Here is a 19,981-nt window from a genome sequence, read left to right as displayed (position 1 = left end):
CCCGTTTGTGTTAGGAGCTGCCATCATCAAAAACGCTCGTGCACTCGTCCACCGCTCAAGCTTCGCTGAAGAGACGAAAGAGCGGGTAAGCGGCTCGCTCCGTAAAGACGCCGGCTGTCGCAGCGTACTGGGCATGCGCAGTTCGCCTTTCCGCTCGTCCGCTGGGCACACTGGCTCGTAAAGCCGCCAAGCTATTACCCTCTAATAATGATAACCACGAACACGGATGAGTGTACACTTGCAGGATTATTTCTGACGCCGGGTATCAAGAAAGTAATCTAGGATGCATTATCGAATGCATAAATCTGGAGCTGCACTGCATATAGATAAATGATTATTGAACCTTTTGTAATATATCTGTCGTTTCTGTTGACGACGCATCGTCGCATCCTTTGCGGTTGCGAATGTTCGTGTGAATTGTAAATGTTCAAAGCAGGCATGGTTTTTTTAAACAGTTGAATATAGCTCTGAGAAATCACGTTTTTCCATAAAACAGGAAAGTGAAGACTATTTAACCGGTTTTATGAAATCATGCATCCCTCTACAATACGATGTCACCTTTAATCGACAAAGTCTTGGTAAGCCAGAAAATGATGATAATAAACAAAGAAACATGTAACACAGGTGACAAGAACGCCCCTAATTTACCAAAGCAGTTTGCCGTGACGTCATCAATATCCAATGCCTCGTTTATTGTCCCTTGGTAAAAGTGGAGAAAAATATGTTCTAAATCACACATAGATTGATATGACAAGTTTGTGAATCTTTACTTAGCCAACGTTACCTAGAATAAACAAAATAACAGTGGTGTTGCGATAACGTGAGAGCGCGGGGGATTTGGAATGATATAATAATTGTTTGTAATAGCCGCTAAAATAATTGCGAACCTAACTCACTTTGTCATTAGAGTGACTGACAAAATTTTGTCCTTAGTGTTCCACTAGATTGTGATAAACCCCTAACGTTCTTTCTACGCCGGGCCCTGTAGTGCGATTTAACTTTGACCTATAGAGAGATGTCCCAACCTCCATTCTGCGTAATCAATCAATCAAGCACAACTTCAAACAAGCACAAATGTTTTTGCTCATGAAGGTATCTTAATAATTTCGCAGCACTATATTCAATAACTTACTTATTAACAACTTTAATATATTTATTGAACAGCCTCTTTAACCCATATATGCCCAAACTTAGAAAAAATGACGAAACAAATATTTTTTTTTCACAGAAAGTGTACTTCTACCCTCAAAAGAAAGAATTTCTTTATTTACTGCCAGGTAAACGCAACACTGTTTTTCAAGCCGTTCTATACATATAGGACACTGGGCATTAGCGGTGCTATGTGCGGGCGTCGTAAGCCTTGAAACATTTCACGTGCACATCGACATTGCACTTCTTTCTCTCCATGATGTATTTCATACAAAGCATGCGTTTGCCCGGAGAAAGCAGTCGGCACGTGGCAGCATGAAAAGCAAGCAATGTCTACAATGTATAGGCTTGCACCCGTTGAGAATGAGGCCTGCTTGACGTGCTGTAATAATAATAATATCTGGGGTTTAACGTCCCAAAACCACGATATTATTATGAGAGACGCCGTAGTGGAGGGCTCCGGAAATTTCGACCACCTGGGGTTCTTTAACGTGCACCTAAATCTAACTACACGGGCCTCAAACATTTTCGCCTCCATCGAAAATGAAGCCGCCGCGGCCGGGATTTGATCCCGCGACCTTCGGGTCAGCACTCGCGCGCCATAACCACTAGACCACCGTGGCGGGGCCTGCTTGACGTGCTGTAGGTGGCGCTAGTCATCAGGTAAAAAAATAGCGATGTTAGAGTGCATCAAAGCAGCGTCCTCTATGTAGGACACTGGGCATATATGGGTTAATTATCAGTCCATTATTAAGCATAAATATTGTAACGACATGGGATCGAAAATCAAATGGAGAATGACACGAAAATAAGCTTTATCAGTAGTTGAAAGTTGTGGTGCCTTAGCTCCGCTATGCCAGGATATACGTAGCGTGAGCTAAAGTTCAGATGATTATTCTTGGCTCTCCTAGTTGTCAAGGATTAGCTTGATAATCATGCTTAATGGTGTTTCAGTGACACACACACGGTATACGCATAATGTGACACATGTATATTTATTTATTGCTCAACGTCATTTCTCTATTGCCGAAAAGACGGCTCGGAGGTCAGCGTAGTAACACGCTGCCGTCTCTATGGCCCCAACGCCCGGCGCTGCGTGAGACTTGGCTACTGCGCAACGGAGGCACACAAATGGGCATGCGCCGGCGCTAGTGCGTCTGCCGCGGCTATGACGTCACTCCTCTGGAATGCGCAGGCCCGCGCGGCAGAAGCGGCTCCGGCGCGCCAGCGGCGTCAGCTGTGTGCCGTGACGTCACTGCTCCTCGCGCATGCCCAGCACGTGTTTCGATAGGCCACGCGAAACTGCTCAACCTCGCCCAGTGTAGCTCACGCTACAAAAAATGACAGCAACGTCTTCTTCACCTCTGCACCGGGCGAAGTGTCCTCACACTGCTTCGCTGTCATCGCCACTGGCACATATGCGCGGCAATATGTAAAACTCTGACATAATGTTTCTATCTCTTAGCTGAACCACAGTATCAGTACTTATAGCCTACATGTAAATAATGTAAATAATTATTGTCTTGCCACTATTGAGCAATAGGTATACGTTTAGAATCGGTACAGGATGAAGCGCAGCTATTTTCGTGTAGAATGCGCCGTCGTACGAAGAGGTATTCCTGTACATGACATACTCTTGTGTGCGTAAAGTTCTCATTCCATACGCTCTTCCATAGGCAAGCTAAGGATGATCCAGTAGTCTTTTTCACAGCTTAACTTTTAACCGTTCACCACCTCAGCCATCAATCGACGAATCCCTATCGATGAGAGATTTTTGGTCGAGTAATCTATTGAAGAAATTTCTAGCAGGAGCATTCGAGAGGGCTGAAAGAGTCAACATTCATACACAGTTTATTGAGCTCCTGCTTCCAAACAGATAGAACCCGGACATTATTTCAAGGGATCAAGACGACTTGAAGGGGTGAGAAATCGTCGAACAAGGCGTGCTGCTCGAGTGCGGTGGAACAACGAATGCCGCAGTGCAATGGCCCATATTGCTTGCCTATATTGGGTTTCAATGCCTGCATTCACCACCAGCAAAGCAAAGCAAACATATTTTGTTTCACACACTCACTACTACTTTAAAGTGATGATTGTCGTAGGTGTCAGAACCAAGGACTAACTGTGAATTTCCTCGCCGAATCGGCATAGAAATGCTCATGAATTTAAAAGCACTTTCTTGGACGAGATGTAACGCCGACATGGGGGATTGTAGACATCAGGAAAATTTAAACTTTTCGACAATTTCATGCCAAACTAGCATTTCGGCGGTCGCTTGATGTGCCTTCTGTGCAGCCTTTCCCTGCACTATATAGGAATATAAAAGACGCCATACCGATGATGCCCAAAAACGGCATTGCAGGGAATACCGCAGGCTACAATAAATCCCTACGGTAACGCATTATAAAAGAGAATCTGCGCAAGTTTTATAGCGAATTTTTCTTCTAGCCCATGCGTGCCCAGGGGATTAATCTGCGCGGCTAGCGTGCATATCGGTGTTACGCCTACAGGAATGGAGCCAGGTAGTGGAGAAGGGGAAAGTGTGGTGGCGCTGATGTAATACAACGCAGAGCACTGCGAGAAACAGGAGATGGGGAGACGCGTAGCTTTCTTACGCCGGATGAACAAGCGGAGAGGAGTCTATAGCAGCAACGTGAACACAGACATCGGAGGTGTGCTAAAACGAAACTTGCGGATAGATATAGGCTCCCCAAGCATCGCTTAGTGGCGCTGCTGTTCTTGACAGGCAGAGCCATCTCTGGCATGAAAGTACAAACTGGGTGCCAGCAACGCGCGTTTTCCCTTCTCTCCAGTGCGCTGCCGCATGCTTCCGTGCACGTGCAGAGCTCTCGCGGTGCACTTCCGGCGTCTCACAATGTACCGCTTGTAGTGCGGCTTCAAAATAACATTCAAGCTTGACTGGCACTTCCGAAAAGCAAACTTGATAAAAGGAGAAAGGCTCGTCCATCATGTTAACGGTGAAGAGCATTCGACCGACGACAACGACGCCCGACTCAAAGCGAAATGCATTTCCCAAGTCGCGATCACACAGTTAGGTCGTATACCTCGAGGTAAGTCTCATTCTGTCATGTTAAAGATGCGTAATGGTCCACGTGCACTCCGAAATGAAGCCGTGCACGCTATCGATGTTCTGCAGTGCGGACTACGAATCATATCATTGTTGTTTTGATATGGCATGTTTACTGCAGCAGCCGTGCACTTTCGTGAACATACGTTTGCGGCGTGCGAAAAAAAGAAATTGTACGGCCATGGCACTGTTTCCTGAGAAGGTTACAGTAAAGTCCTCCGTGCCGCTGGAGAATCACCCGTCGATTACAACGCGAGGCAGTTAGCTCAGCTTTAACCACTGTGAAGTAAGATGACCTGCTGGCCTCGTTTTCTCGGCACTCGCGTCATGCTTGCACTCTCTTTTTATGGGGATATCGACTTGACAGGCGTATAACAGCTCCAGCGCAAACGCGGCTAGAGAATCGCACAAAGTCAGAAGGTGGTTACTTCAAGGTTGCAATTGCAAAGCATGTAGTAAGTGCCAGTTATAATTAGCGGCTTAAATATCACCCTAATGAAGTGACAAAAACAAGGCGCACCTGCAGAACGATGGCAAAGCTTGCTGAAAATGCACATACGTCTGTTCCGGCATCATAAAGCAGCCTTCCCGGAGCGTGTATTGCAGGCGCCGAACTTCTGACAATGTGCCCAGTTCAATTGAATTCAACCAACTGCTCAAGGCTTGGTATAACGCGAGTGTGAACGTTCAACAACGACGGGTAGGTCTCATGAACACGGGCAATGAGAACACAATGTTGTTTCACCTACAACCGCAACTGGACTTTCACAATGCGAGAAGACAACAAGTAATCATTATTGTAGTCGCTGCGTACATGCGCCGAGTTGCGTATTGATTCATGTAGTCGAAACGAATGAAAGCGATGAAGTCAGACAGCCAAAACAGAAGGCGAGACAGCGCTGTCAGCTATCCACGCTTGCCGCCTTTATTTCTCGTGCGACAAGCCCGAGAACTGATACAGTTTCACACGTGAATCGTGTGCCTTGGTGTTGTCTGCACTGCGGGCAGGCCACGACACAGCAATACCTTGGACCTCGCTTGCGCTTCCGCAGCGTTGGTTCTGCCAACGTGGAAATGCAGCTTCGACTGCAAGCCTCTTGGTCCAGCGTGCCAAGCTGTCGGCACGGCGCCCCAGTTCCTCGCACCGACCGAGAACGCGTGCGCGCGCGCGTGTTCCCGCTGCGGACAAACAGGCTGAGCCGGCCGCGCATGCACCCAGTTGCACCACAGCTTCTCTCCAGAGCCGCATCGCGGCGCTGTAGTCGCGCCGCAAACTAGAGCTTGGGTTCCCTATACTGAGTTCGAGGAAAAACGTCACCGTGTGCATTCGCTCAAGCCGAACAACGAGCGCACAGTCGTCGACAGCAGAAACGCGAATACAGCGTCGCTGGTAATCCGTCCTCTTACAATATGGATTTTCCAGACACACGATTTTCTTTTCCGCTCTTCTCGTTTCATTGTATTCTTTGCTTGTGTATGCATTCTAGAGCTGCTTCTCGCGCAACAAAAAAAATGTTACATTGGCTTAGCTCGGCTATGCCAGGATAACGTAGCGTTAGCAAAGGTTCAGCTGATTGTTCTTAGCTTTGCTGATTGTCCAGGATTAGCTTGGTTATCATGCTTACTGCTGCTCAAATGACACACAAATGGTGCACATGTTATGTGGGACATGTATATTTATTTTGCCAGGCAACTACTTCGGGATCCGATGAGTTAAGCTGCTCCACTCTTCCGCGCCGTTGAGCAGCATTTGCGCTCTCCTTCTCCATGGCTGAACCACACTGGCAAACGCCAGTCAGAGGCGCTATCAAGCGGCTCCAGCGCGGTGTCAGACGGCGACTGCACAGCGAAGGCGAATAGCTGCGCACGTGCCGGCGCCAGTACGTCTACCTCGGCTACGACCTCACTCCTCCGGAAAACGCAGACCGGCGGCGGCGAGTCGCGCTCGGCAGCGGCGGAGTGCGCGGGAGGTGCCGGCTCCGATGCGCCAGCTGTGTGACATCACTGATCCTCGCGCATGCGCAGCACGGCTTTTGAGGAGGCACGCGAAACTAAAACAAAAAAAACGCCGTGCGTCAGCGAGGCAACGCGAAGCTGTCCATAGCCACATACTGCAACTCTAATCCATAGGAATATATTGGCTATTTATTTATATTGAATACCATCAGGGCCAGCTCCATTACAGAGAGGAGTGGCGAAAAACACAAAATTGGAATTAACTCCGGAACAGGTCGTATGAAATTCCACAGCATTAATGCAAATTAAAAAAAAATCACATTATTTTATACAGAACTCACGAATATATTATAATTAACGTGAGAACCCGAATATATCCAAGTCGCAAAAATAAAACAAAAAAAGAACTTCTTCTATATATCGGATCAATCAATATGCCACTTTTAGTAAAATTATCGTATTTACGACGCGTATTTTGGTGCGCAAGTTGGCTTCACGGCATTGTTGGGCGATGGTCGAAGGAACACGGCTTCACGGCAACGCGCGCTATTTTTTCAAATGTAATATTTGTACGCGGTTTGTAGTCGGGGTTGCGGGTTTTGATGCAGGGACAGGATCTACGCGAAAAAGAAAATACGGCACCGATGTAAATAGCGCCTCAAAGACTTCATGCGCGGCTGTACGTACTCATCGGGCGCACAAAACATCCAGTCTGCCTTGGCCCGAATGTCGGCTTTGGTTTACGACATCGTACTTAGCGTGCCTCTTGCGATGCAGGCAGGCAGATAACTTCATTTTGAAACGGAGACGATGCTCACTCTCCCCTTAGGGGGCGGCATCGGCGGGCCGCACCCACGACGGGACGGGGAGATGCATCTCCTCGGCCATGTCAAGGGCTCTATGGATAACCCTTAGCTGGTCTTTGCGTTGCTCATGAGAAGATATCGCCAGTCCTCCTCCGTAGAGGGGGACCTGGGGCTCTCACGCAGCGCAGGACATTGCCACAGCACGTGTTGTAAAGTGCAGCGCGGGTGACCACTGCGAGGGCAGCCCGGCTCTATGCCATCCATGTATCTATGCCTTTCATGATGCTGTACGCAGCGGCGACGTAAGGCTTCTTTTTCCCTCGTTCGGCTGTATTAATTATCGCCAGCTTTGCGGAAAACAGCAGGTTCGTCTGTTTTACGGTATCCATCGCGTTAAGAAATTTAGGGGAGACGCAAACGGATTCCCTGCACAATGCGCCGGCGGCACATCGACTAGGAATCACGGGGAAAGCACAGGATGGCAAGCGCTACATTGTACTCGCTGCACGTGGCGCCCTCCTCATTACACCTTTCGCTCTCCCGAATACATGCGGGGAATGCCCCTGTCCACATTTGTGAGGGAATGTCCACCGCTTGGGGCGTTTCGTGCTGGCTCACGTTCAATATATCAAGTGTTCTGGATATTTTCGTTCGATCTAACGGTAAATTTTCCTATCCGTTCACGTTAGAGAATTGCCGTGTTCAAAAATATATTGATATAAAGCATAGTTTCATTTACCCGAGTTCGAGATAGTCGGGTTTCACTGTACTTACACAAATACAAGTACGACAAAAAGAAAGCAATACGTGATACCCTAATGATGCACTAAAATGTAAAAATTCTGTGTATAAATGATGACGTATAATTGAGGCCCGTAGCCAGGCCGGGGGGGGGGGGGGGATGGAGGCCCTAGGAGCTAGCGCCCTCCCCGAAATTGTGATTGCGGGGAGTGTTTCACCAAAAATAAATCATGAAAATAGGTTTTAGTGTTATATCTAAATACCCAACGTCTTCAGCAAGTAAGAAGCCCCCCCCCCCCTCTTGAAAAAAATTTCTGGCTACGGCCTTACGTAATTGATGTACCTAATAAGGATGGTGCTCAGTTCAAGAACCAAAAGAAACTTAGAACAAGATATTGCGTCAGGTTTCTATAAACCAGTTAGTGTCCTTGATTTAGGCAGCACTTGAAGGCAGGTGATTCCACTCATCATTTGTGTGTGAAACGAATGAGTGAAAGGAAGAGGAGGATCTGAAAGATGGAATGCCGACTTTGTGCTTGTGATCCATGTGAGATTATATATAATGTAGCCCCGAAACGAGTTCGCGTCGTAAAAGGTAGTGATGGTATACCCTATGGAAAAGACAGAATCGCGCTTGTTTACGCAGTGAGCCAAGTGAGTTTACGAGTGAGTGGTCATAACTCAAGGTTAGTCTTAATTAAACTAAGGCTTGCGGTCCTGTTATGGTTAGATGAAATGAATTGTGTGTATTTGTGTTCACTCTTTTCTACTGAAATAATTTGGGCTCACTGGAGTCCCAAATTGAGGCTGCATATTGAAGGTTAGGCCGACTGGGTGTTTTATTGATAATTAGTCTAGGGGATTGTGGTGCAAGTCAAAACGCAGTCGCAGATAGCCTAGTGATCTGTTAGCTTTGCTTGTTAGGTAAACAATGTGTGTGTTCCAGATAAGGTCATATGAAATGTGGACACGAAGACAAATACAAAGAAAGACGATCCAGAGGTATTTTACCGATATTATGGGTTCGTGGACAGATGGTACATTGCTTGATAAGCACATTGCTTGATAATTGCTTACGTTTACATCACGCACTGATTAGGTCAGATTGTAGAATAGCTGCATCATTGTTACAAGTTATTTTTCTAAATATTGCGTAGTCGTCAGTGAAAAACGGCATTATATGGCAATGCCGCATTTGCAGAAGGAAAGCAAGACTGCACAGCTTCCACTCCTAGCAACCATAATACATGACGAACAGTGTAGCATAAACGATGACTTATCGGCTACATACTGTTCGTATCTGAGTAATATTGGCTTGTGTCGGCTGAATAAGGGTAACGTCGGCTAGTCTTTGATAATGTAGGCTACAGTGTTGCCATGGGCACTCACTAAGGTGAAGGGGCCCGTCTTTTTAATATTAACTGCGTAATATTGACGGTGCAACAATAATAATGCACGTAAGGCAGCGGAAGAGCATGGCGATGCAGCATTTCTGAGTTTTGAATGGTGTGCCCGTGTAATTTGGGCGCACATAACACACGGTTCGTCCACCGGACGTGTATGCATCAAAACTGTTTTAACTGTGGAGCAGTTTAAGGGACGGAGTCACGTTGTCTCATGTCTGGCACTGGTGTCACTCAGTCTCATGTCGCGCATGCGTCATGCAGGTCCCACTCTTCATAAACTTAAGCCGAATAGGCTGGGCGGTTGGAATGTCAGCGTCTCCGAAGAGCAAATTCACCTGTCCGAGCCAGCGAAGCGACAGCGAGACGCAAGCCAGCCGCAGCTATATGAAAGAGAAAAGTGGAGGCAAAACGCCAGCGCCGGGAGACGCACCGCGCTGCAAACAGCACAAAAAAGTAGAAAGCACACCATGAAATAGAAAATCGATAATCGCTAAACAATCCAGATAATCACAAGAAGTGAAAACAAACATACAAAATGTCGCATATATGTACGAAACGAACCCAACATAGCAGTATAGAGCAGAAACACATAAGAAAAGAAGAAAATAATAGAAAAAAAATTGGCAGATCCCACGTACCGTGGGAACTGGTGTTATGCGATGCATGCGCGGGACGGTGATTGGCGTAATTTTTCACATTGAGCGAAATGTTACGGAATGACGCTATAGAAATATGGAAGGGGTATATGCACACTCATATGTTGAAGAGTCGCATATCTAATATATAACCAGTTGTTTACAGTTGCGTAATGATGGCAACAGCAACATGGGTGTTACCAACACCTGATGCGGTAAGCTGATACGTAGTGCTTATATTCTTCAAAACTTCTTATATCTTATATCCGAATATTCTTATATCCGAACAGGACTAAGAAGGAACACAGATACACAGCACTGGCGTTACTCGCAACTAAGCTTCATTAAGGAAAATTTCCCTAGATATTTGCACAGCCGAGTGGCACGCGAAGGCGCACTGCACGTACGTTGCTGTCACCATTACAGTTGTTATGCTTATACTTCTCCGTTATGACGGAGAACGCAAGCACGTTTCACGAACCCGTGTGTATGTGTAGACGGGGTTCTTGACAGTTCTTGAACAAGATCATCATCACCGTGATCAGTGAGCACTGCTGGACCCAACTTGTTATTCGGCTCCGTTGGTGATCGCGGCTATGAGGCTATGAAGTGCAGTGAAGTGCGAGGTATAGTGCAGCTGGTGGAAATCCTGGATGCCTCTTACGATGAAATGATCTATTATGCTTCCTGTCGTGGACGTGGCAGCGAGGTCTTTTGATGCCCTCTCATCATCCAATCCGTCATTCACGCAGTATAAGCACCAAGCATTGTTGGGTCTTGATAAGTCAATCTTGAAGTCACCGGTAATGATGAAAGGCCTGGTTCTCTCAGCAGATTTATTGCATGAAGCATTGACGCCGGTTGTTGCGTAATCCACGTGGTCCACGTGCCGGACCACGTGGACGAGCGGACGATACTTGAGCATCTCTCAGGGGTGTTGTGTCTTCAGTTTCCTCACTTTCCTTGCGTCCGCCGCGGTGGTGTAGAGTTAAGGTGCTCGGCTGCTGACCCGAAGGTCGCGGGTTCGATTCAGGCCACGGCGGTCGCTTTTTGATGGAGGCAGAATGCTAGATGCCCATGTACTGTGCGATCTCGGTACATGTTAAAGAATAACCGGTGGTCAAAATTTCCGAAGCCCTTCGATACGGCGTCTCTCATATCATAGCGTGGTTTGCGGACATAAAACCCCAACAAATATTGCTATTATCATTTTCTTGCGTGTCAACGTGTGTGTTCGCGGTTACTGTGTTGGTTGAGACTCTGTATCACCTGTGGCACATACCCGCATAACGTTAACTCTGGTTTACGGTTATGTGCCACACGTGACTGAGAGAAAGGGTTCCGTGACGTACGCGACAGGTATTTGGCGTTATTCATGTCATGACCAGTAAATCGTGTTCGTCATACGCTGCTCCCCTGCTATGCCAATTTTGGTATGTTACAAGCTATGGAGGCGACCAGGAGAGCGCCCAGACGTAGGCGGCTAGATAGATAGATAGATAGATAGATAGATAGATAGATAGATAGATAGATAGATAGATAGATAGATAGATAGATAGATAGATAGATAGATAGATAGATAGATAGATAGATAGATAGATAGATAGATAGATAGATAGATAGATAGATAGGGCCAAAGTGCCTGAGGTTCGCTAGAAATGCTTCGCATTTAAAAAAAAAACGCCAGGCCTGCGCTGAAACCGCAGCACAGTCACAGCGAAAGCTGGAAGAGCGGCGTTTCAAGAGTCCGTTGTAAGCTCTCTTGGGGCTACAATAGAAGTACACTAGAAGGGTACCCACTACGCCATAAATGAAATTTTCGTGAAGTTGGGAAGCGCCTACTAAGCCATTATTCGTCATTCTGCGGAGAAGCGAGGCACCAGCTACACGTCTGTAAGGGATTATGTGCACTTTTGTTGACGCGACGACTGATGACGATGAAGAATTACGGCTCAGCCCTTTGTAATGGGTTGGAAGCTTTAAACGGCCCACCAGTTATGTAATTTGCACTGGTTGACACCCGGTCGCTATTTCCCTCTGCCGTCATGCTGTATAACATACGCCTACAAAAAGTATATTTCAGAAGAGTCGCCTCACTTTGCCGAAGAGAAGCACTGTTTCAAAAAGAGAGCGAGATAGACAGATTTGCAGAAAAGATAGCGAACTGGCTGCGTTAACGCAAGAGATGTAGAACAGCTTCATGGCAACGCAAGACAGCAGCGCACTCCGCCTTTCCGCGACATGTTCAATATTTATTTTGGCTATTATACGGTAGCACGCAACGGAAAATGAGGATGTCGTCATACCTGCCTTGCGACGAAGGCTTGCACGAGAGCCCAGCAGGTGTGTGGGGTTGAACCGAATCCTGCTGCACTTGCAGGGAGCCGAGGGGACGACGGGAAGGCGCGTCAGGCGACGCACAGGCGCAGCTTTCGCAGCGAGGAGCGCGATCCAGACTGATAGTTGTGGCCGCCGTCTGGGGTGCTCAATGCGCGCGTCGCGCTCTGGAGGTTCCATTCTCTGATAGGGGTGACGGCGGAAATACCGTCGCGTCGGTAGCACTTCGCCCAGTATCGTGATCCGACGCCATTGGGCCATTAGGGCCATTGGGTATCTTGGGCCATTGGAACAGCCGGAGGACCGACCCCCTCCCTGAATTTTCACAATTTTGAATGGGTATATATACACACACACACACATACTAACGCATGCGCGAACACATATGAAGTATTCTTAAACCCCTCCCGAAAAAAATTGCTGGCTAAGCCTTTGTCTTGCACATATTAGCTACGGCGGAAGTGGGGAGCACGGCGGCGAGCATTTTTGGCGCGTTCCCTGTACAACGTACGCCTGGCCTGCGCATCCTTCATATTTCTCCACAACAACAAAAAAATGGCCTGGGTTTTGCGTTGGCGTTTGCGGCGCAACCGTTATGTAAATGTAAATGGCAGAGTTACACACACACACATACACACACACACACACACACACACACACACACACACACACACACACACACACATATATATATATATATATATAGAGAGAGAGAGAGAGAGGAGAAGAAAGAGGAAGGAAAGGCAGGAAGATTAACCAGACGCGCGTCCGGTTTGCTATCCTACGCTGGGGGATGGGGATTAAGGGAGAGAAAGAAGGGATATAGAAAGAAGGGAGCATACAAATATATATATATATATATATATATATATATATATATATATATATATATATATATATAGAAAGATAGGTAGATATGTTAAGGATTCAAACATAAAACCAGTACAGCACTGCCTTGCTACGGCTTACGCTGAGTAATATCAGTTTCTTGTTGGTGTCCCGCGATGATAGAAAACGTTTTCAATTGGACGTGTTACTCGATGCACGCGGTAACGTGATGATGATGATCGGTGGTTACGTACCATCAGAAGAATCACACCGTTGCGTGTATATTACGCGATGTTCTCTTATGCTTGCCCGCATACAACTGCCCCCAACACGCGGGCACATGAGCCCGCATTCACATGGCGACTCCCGTAAACTGTACAGGTCATAGTATTTCTGGAGAAAGGCAGACGAGGCGCAACAGTACTCGATCATGTTTATAGTACTCACGTCTCACAATCACACACGAGCACACTCATCAGCGCATACTCACGTCGTCTCAGATATAAGTGCTCCTTCATTTTCATACATCTTTCTGCACACTCATGGGTATTTACTCAAACTCACCTTCCGTGTTAATCTGAAAGAGTGTGCTTGCTGCTCGATGTGTGGTGCCTTTCGCTTCGTTGATCGGCCAGAACGATCAAATACTACAGGATTGTGTCATACGCTGTCCTTGGACAAATTGTTACAAGTTGTCTTATTAGCATTTTTACTGCCGTCCACGTTTAATGTAGCCCAAACAAGCCTTCCTGTTTTGCCTCACTTTGTGTTGACTCCTACGCCGCCGACGGTCACATTCCTTCTTTGATGAGGCAGGTCTTTCGCCGTAAATATTGGGCACGATTTAAATCACTATGTACTCTGCTACGAGAGAACGACACGTTGTACCTCATGGCCAGGAACACCCCAGGAAGAATGACTCTGTGCAGTGCTGGGCAGTATCGAAGATACATGTATCTTAGATACTATCTTAGATACACTTTGGGTATCTTGTATCTCTATCGCGATACGTCTCGAAAGACGAGTATCTGTATCTGTATTTCCGATACATTCGATAAAGTAGCGTGTATTTTAAGATACAAGATACTTCTATCGCAACACAGCCGTGCGAAACAATAACCGCTGGCCAAACTCCGCTTCTCAAGCTGGTACTGGTGCCACTAAGCGATCCGAATAAGTCTAAGGGCAGTGACGTTATTTTTACGCCAGAGTCGTCCAGTGAGGGTAGATCAGGAAGACAAGCACGCGGACGTTTACGCCCAGCCCACGTACCTTTGGTTTTCTCGATTTCTTTTCTTTTTAGTTGCTCCAATGCCGCTACACTTGCTCATAGCCACTATCCTGTGCCGCGTACTCCACTGCGTGCGGCGTCTATCGCGCAAATTCTGATGTTGCTACAGTGTCGTTATTGCAGATTCTTTTGCGTCTCGATCCGTAACGAAATGTGATGCGTGCAAGAATGGGGTTGCTTTGCGTCGCGTGGATTTTACATATTAGCGATTCAAAAGATCTGGAGGATATAAGTTTGACTTGCGTGCAATGAATTACCTTTTATCCAAAAAATAAGATTCTAACAACTTTAGCACCACATGTACTGATGTTAGATCAATGATGTTAGAATAGAGCAAGCGTTTACCTAACAGAAAATGTCTTGGCGCACGGTATTTTTCACTTCCATCTGCATTTATTCAAAGAATTTATGAAATCATAATTTGATTATTAGCACAAGGCACAAGAGCTTTCTTAGCTGTAATTTTGCGTCACATACATTACCTAGGTCTCTGCACTGTTTTTTCGGTCTGCTCACTGCAGTATGTCTTTTGTAACGCGCTCCCAAAAAAAGATTACTGCTTTATTCTTCTGTCTGCTTTATTTCTACTACTGTTTACACATCTTCACGTTGCAAAGGCGATTTCGAAAACAAATATATTATTTTGTGGGCGTGCCTTGAGTATACAGTACAAAATATTCTACTTACCGCTTACGAAAATAGCGAAATTGAGTTTGCATTATAAAAATGGAAGAGCCATCTTAAAGATGTTAGGAAGGGGATTCGAGAGACGTTGTTTTACTGAATGCTCCGTTTTACTCATGAGCGTCCCAACGAGCCGTTTCAGGCAATTTTCTATAGGCCCTGAATTTCACATTGTCTCAAACAAGCCCTTAGCCAGGGGGCGGGGCGGCTAAGGGCTTGGTTGGGGGAAGGAGTGGCCCGGGCCACTCCCCCCCCCCCCGAAATTTTGTTGAAGTAGGTGATCATACCAAAAATAAATAATGAAAATTTCTCAAATATTCACAGTTTTCAGCAAGTGCCCCCCCCCCCCCCCCCCCCCCCAAAAAAAAAAATTTTGGCTACGGGCCTGGTCTCAACAGGTAAGTTGACGATACTTCGTGATCATAGCTGTTAAGGGCGCCGTCTGTATCGTGTTTCTGTACTCATTCAATGTGAATGTTTGATAAACACCCACCTCTCTATTTTACTTATATTTGTTTTCCGGTTTTAGGCCTTCTTAAATATTTTTCGTATTGCTAATCGCTACGTAAAGGGAGCTATAAGCGGCAATAGCGCGAATAGCGGCGGTGCCCTGCGATGCTTCGTGCAGCTACGCAATACGTCTGAGACATTTCTGTGTTTCCCATGTTCTCTCGTTCAAGAAAAATTGCTAAAAAAATGCACGTTAGTGAGTATATCAACAAAGAATCCCTTACGCCAGCAGCTAAGTAGAACATGGAAATTCATTGCAGGTTTACGTCATCTACATATACAACAGTAGTGTCAAACTCAGCTTATAGCCGGCGGGCCGCAGTCGCGAAATTTAGCTCCAAAGGCCCGGGGACAGTGAAGATGGTGGGGTCGGAGAGAGCTTGAACAAAATGACTTTGCCATTTGAAAGGAGGCCTTTGACATATCTCATATATAGGTCATTTCTGAAGGGCATTTTGAGTCCGGATTCCAGAAACAACGATACGGATGTACATAACGAGTGAAATCTGGACGCGGATTGAAATATAGAGTTTTTGTTCCACGGTTATGTTTCAGCACATGGTGACCACGTGTTCCTCACGAAAGAAATGCTTGAGACCAGTCATGGCTGTGTAGCTCACTAGCATACTTATTAAGAAAACAAAAACAAATGGAACGGAGACGGTCATGTGTGCCGCCCGGGCCGCTAGCGAACGGTCGCAAGCCCCGTATACACCATGCGTTCCCCGCGCCACTCCCCCCCCCCCCCCCCCCCCCCAATGAAGAAAAAAAGTCGCTTTTAGCGTTGTTGCTGCTGTACACCTGTCCGGTTATACGGTATTGTGCAAACTGTCTTTTACGGACAAGGTAAAAGTCCACACCGGTATTTGCGCCGTCGTGTGAAGGCTTCTTATTGACGTTATTGTGATTACATGGCAACCCGCTAGCTGGTCGGCAAGCTGAGCAGCGACTCCCATCAATTACAAAAATGACAAGCAAGAACCGCTGTCAGCGAAATGTATAAAGAGTTGTCCTGTGAACAAGCTAAAACAAGCCCCAATAAGTTGTTTTGGAAGCAAACTAATGTACTTTGAGCAAGAAGGGCAAAAGTTTTGAGATACTAACAGACAAGTGAAAATAAATAGGTCACAGTTCAGAAATTTTCAAGGAGACATCTTTGTGTATAGGCGTTTGCTGCTACATTGTATGGATCTATAATAACAAATTTGAGAATGTATCGAAGTATCTTAAGATACAATTGCCAAGTATCGTATCGAATACAATTAGTGCGGATGTATCTTGTATCTGTATCTCCAATACTTTTTGCCTGAGTATCTTGTATCGTATCGCGATACAATTTCAAAGTATCTTTGCCCAGCCCTGACTCTGTGTTTAGAAAACGAAATGTGGAGGATGTAGAGCACTGTGTTCCTTACCATGGCAGCGCGGTACGGCGTCCCAAAAAGATGCCATCATGCCTATAAAAAAAAAGTTCGGTGGGTGTTACATTCCGGAACATGTGAAGGCGAAAGCGTGGCTGCACTCATGCAAGGCAAGTGAACCACAACATGTTTGGCCTTAAATCGATGTTTTACACGCCGCATTGGAACACTTTTGTCTTTCTGCGTCGTTTCCAAAGGTGCATGTGCAGCCTTTTCGTCTCCTTTAAATGTTTATCAAGCTCAGCGCCCGCAATGCAGAATCCCCTCGCCTTCAGCATCGTTTTCGTGCGCACGCATCAGGACAAGCCTCTTCTGTAGTGGTATACTTGCGCGGCCGGTCGCGATACGCAGGGCGTGGACACTCCGTCCCTCGTCTCTCAGCCGTCGACTAGCGCTGCCGACAACAGCCGCCGCAGTAGCTACTTTGGGTGTGACGTCATTGGCTCGTGTGCGCGCTCACTTTTCTGGGCACTTGTGCTGCTACTCCGCAAAGTAGTTGATCGTTTCTAAGTTGTCCTAGGGACCCTCCTGCAACTGCAAACGGGTGGCGTACTGCACTCTTTCCTGCCTCTCTTTCTACTTCGTGACTGCGCGGTACGCCACCCGTTCGCCATGAACCAACTAGCCTGCAAGAAGGTCTCACTGCATCAGTTGCAAGCACCTATTACGCGCATGTGAAGCAATACGCTCATGTACAGTGGCGTCCACTCTTACGTGAACGCGGCTCAGCGTGGTCGCGTTCCGCGGAGCGCCAGTGCAGCCGGCGCGTCCGCGCATCGAAGCGTAGAGGCTCATGCACAAAGGGACGCACGGGAGTGCACGGGGGTACTTTGCGTCGTCTGCTACATCGCTCTTGCTTCGCTGCAGTACATGAAGACCAGTGCGCTCGTTTGCGTCTGCGCCACTTCAATTTGATGCGCTGCCACGCCGGATAATGTGGCGCTCCGCAGAGTGCTGCCACGCTGTGCCGTGTTCACCCTAAGAGTGGACGGCAGGGCCGTAGCCAGAGGAGGGCCCAGGGGGCCCGCCCTCCCCGCCCCCTGAAATATTGATGACATATGCTGTCTTATCGAAAATAGGTCATGAAAAGAGCTGTTTTTTTCTGAAATAGTCAAGGCTTTCAGCAAGTAGGCCCCCCACGAAAAAAAATTGCTGGCTGCGGGCCTCGTGAACGGCACTGTACGTAGTTGCACGCTTTTTCATGCTGTGGCTTTATCCTTAAAGTGTTAAAAATACACTTGCTTAAAGATAACCATGAATGTGTGATAGGCTGATTTAGTGGTTTCTGAAAAATATGCCTGGCTCAAACTTTTTTATTTAGGGCTTGTACTGGATGCTGTTAAGGTGAGAGGCATGATATTTTGAACTCTTCTAGGAGGGTGATTTCGTGGGTTTATTGATTGCGCATTCCGTAACAATATAAGTGCCAAGTGGTCGCATTCGTAACAACACATTACAAAAGTCTGCACGTCTCTATCGAGAATACACAAAAAAACTTCCAGACAGAAAGTTGCTGTAAGGGCAATAATTACACAGAATTACCGGAGTCAAAGCAATTATCCTGATTCATTTTCAAATGAATCGTGAAAAATACCTTAAGAGCTTTCCCCCAGAGCTACGCAAGGTAGTCGTTTCTTGGCCGGGCAGAAAGCGTGTCCTTCTTTAAGCTCTTTAAGGATTCTTTAAGCTATCCGTCTCTCTGTCTTTGTCTTTTTACAGTGAGATGTCTTATTATACCCTGTGCCGCCGCCGTCATCGTCGTCGTCGTCGTCTTCGACGTAGTAGTAGTAGTAGTAGTAGCAGTAGTAGTAGTAGTAGTAGTAGTAGGCGTCACGCAGATAACGTGACCAGAGGAGGAGCGAATAAAGAAACAAACCGAAATCATCATGATGATGGTAATGACACTTTTGTTCAGATAAATAAACAAAATGATGATGACTTTCGGTACGAAATACCAGGAAAGCATATCGTACTTTTGTCAATTACATTATTTAGACACTTATATTAGTTGTAATAGGCCACTCGAGCGCCTAAAGCGTCCCTGTCCGACGGCTTTCACGGCGTGGAGCTGGCTGTATTTTTTCCTCGCTCTTTATCGTGCACCGTCGACATCTGACGCCGGTAACGCAGCTGTAGGCGTACGTCCTCAGTGACGTGACACACCTGCATGGTTACTATCAGCACCACGCACCATACATATAATGCCCATGGCTAGCAGCAGAACTCGCATTGCGGGCTGTTTCACATCATGTATACATAGCGAAAACTTTTTTTTTGTCGTCGTTTTTTTCGCGCTGCTTCTAGTTTTCGCATAATGAACCGACTCGCCCAAACCTACAAGTTGTATACATAGCCCTGCGCATATTATTAGAACATGAATCAATCCTCCCAACGTCATGTCGCCTTCGCTTATTAGAGAGAGAAAAGTTATTGAAGCCCATATCCTCAGGGGACGCAAACCCCTCTCTCATGAGATATCATGCAAACAAACGAACGCAAGCAGGACGTGCAGAGGGTTTAGGTATACGAAAATGTACCTTTAGAGCGACACCCAAAATTCTATAGGTGCATGTACGCGTGCGTGTGATTACAAAAAGTCACAGTTTCGCCGCAACGGCGAAGCAATGAATGCGATAGCAACAAATTGGAATCTAACGCGAAGAACGGAAAGAAGCTCGAAACTGCCAGCCCGTCGCTCGAGCCCAAAGGACGCACGAAAAGAACGCACACAGGACGAGTGCGAACTATCATGCGTCACAGCTCGATACTTGAGCGCACTGCTAAAACATAAAGCAGGACGCACGAAACGAACGAACAGGTACACACAGGACGAGCGCGAACTAAATGTCGAAGTTGTTACTTATTTCTGTTTGAACAGCGCGCTCCGTTCGCAAACGCGGCCGCTGCAGCGAGCGAAAGACCTTTGTTGCGCCATATCGCTGGCAATGAAAAAAGGCTTATATGCGCCTCCCGTCTGTGAGTCCGGCCAGCGGTAAAGGGTGTGTATATAACGCTCGCCGTTAGCTCCCTAGAGGATCGGCGTTTCGTGGCGTAGTGGTTAGCGCCATGAGCTGCGAAGCGAGAGGTTCCTGATTCGATTCCGCCCTTCGGAAGCATTTATCTAAATTA

This window comes from Rhipicephalus sanguineus, chromosome 7, assembly GCF_013339695.2.
Source record: "Rhipicephalus sanguineus isolate Rsan-2018 chromosome 7, BIME_Rsan_1.4, whole genome shotgun sequence".
Taxonomy (NCBI): domain Eukaryota; kingdom Metazoa; phylum Arthropoda; class Arachnida; order Ixodida; family Ixodidae; genus Rhipicephalus; species Rhipicephalus sanguineus.
Note: the sequence above shows the minus strand (reverse complement) of the source record.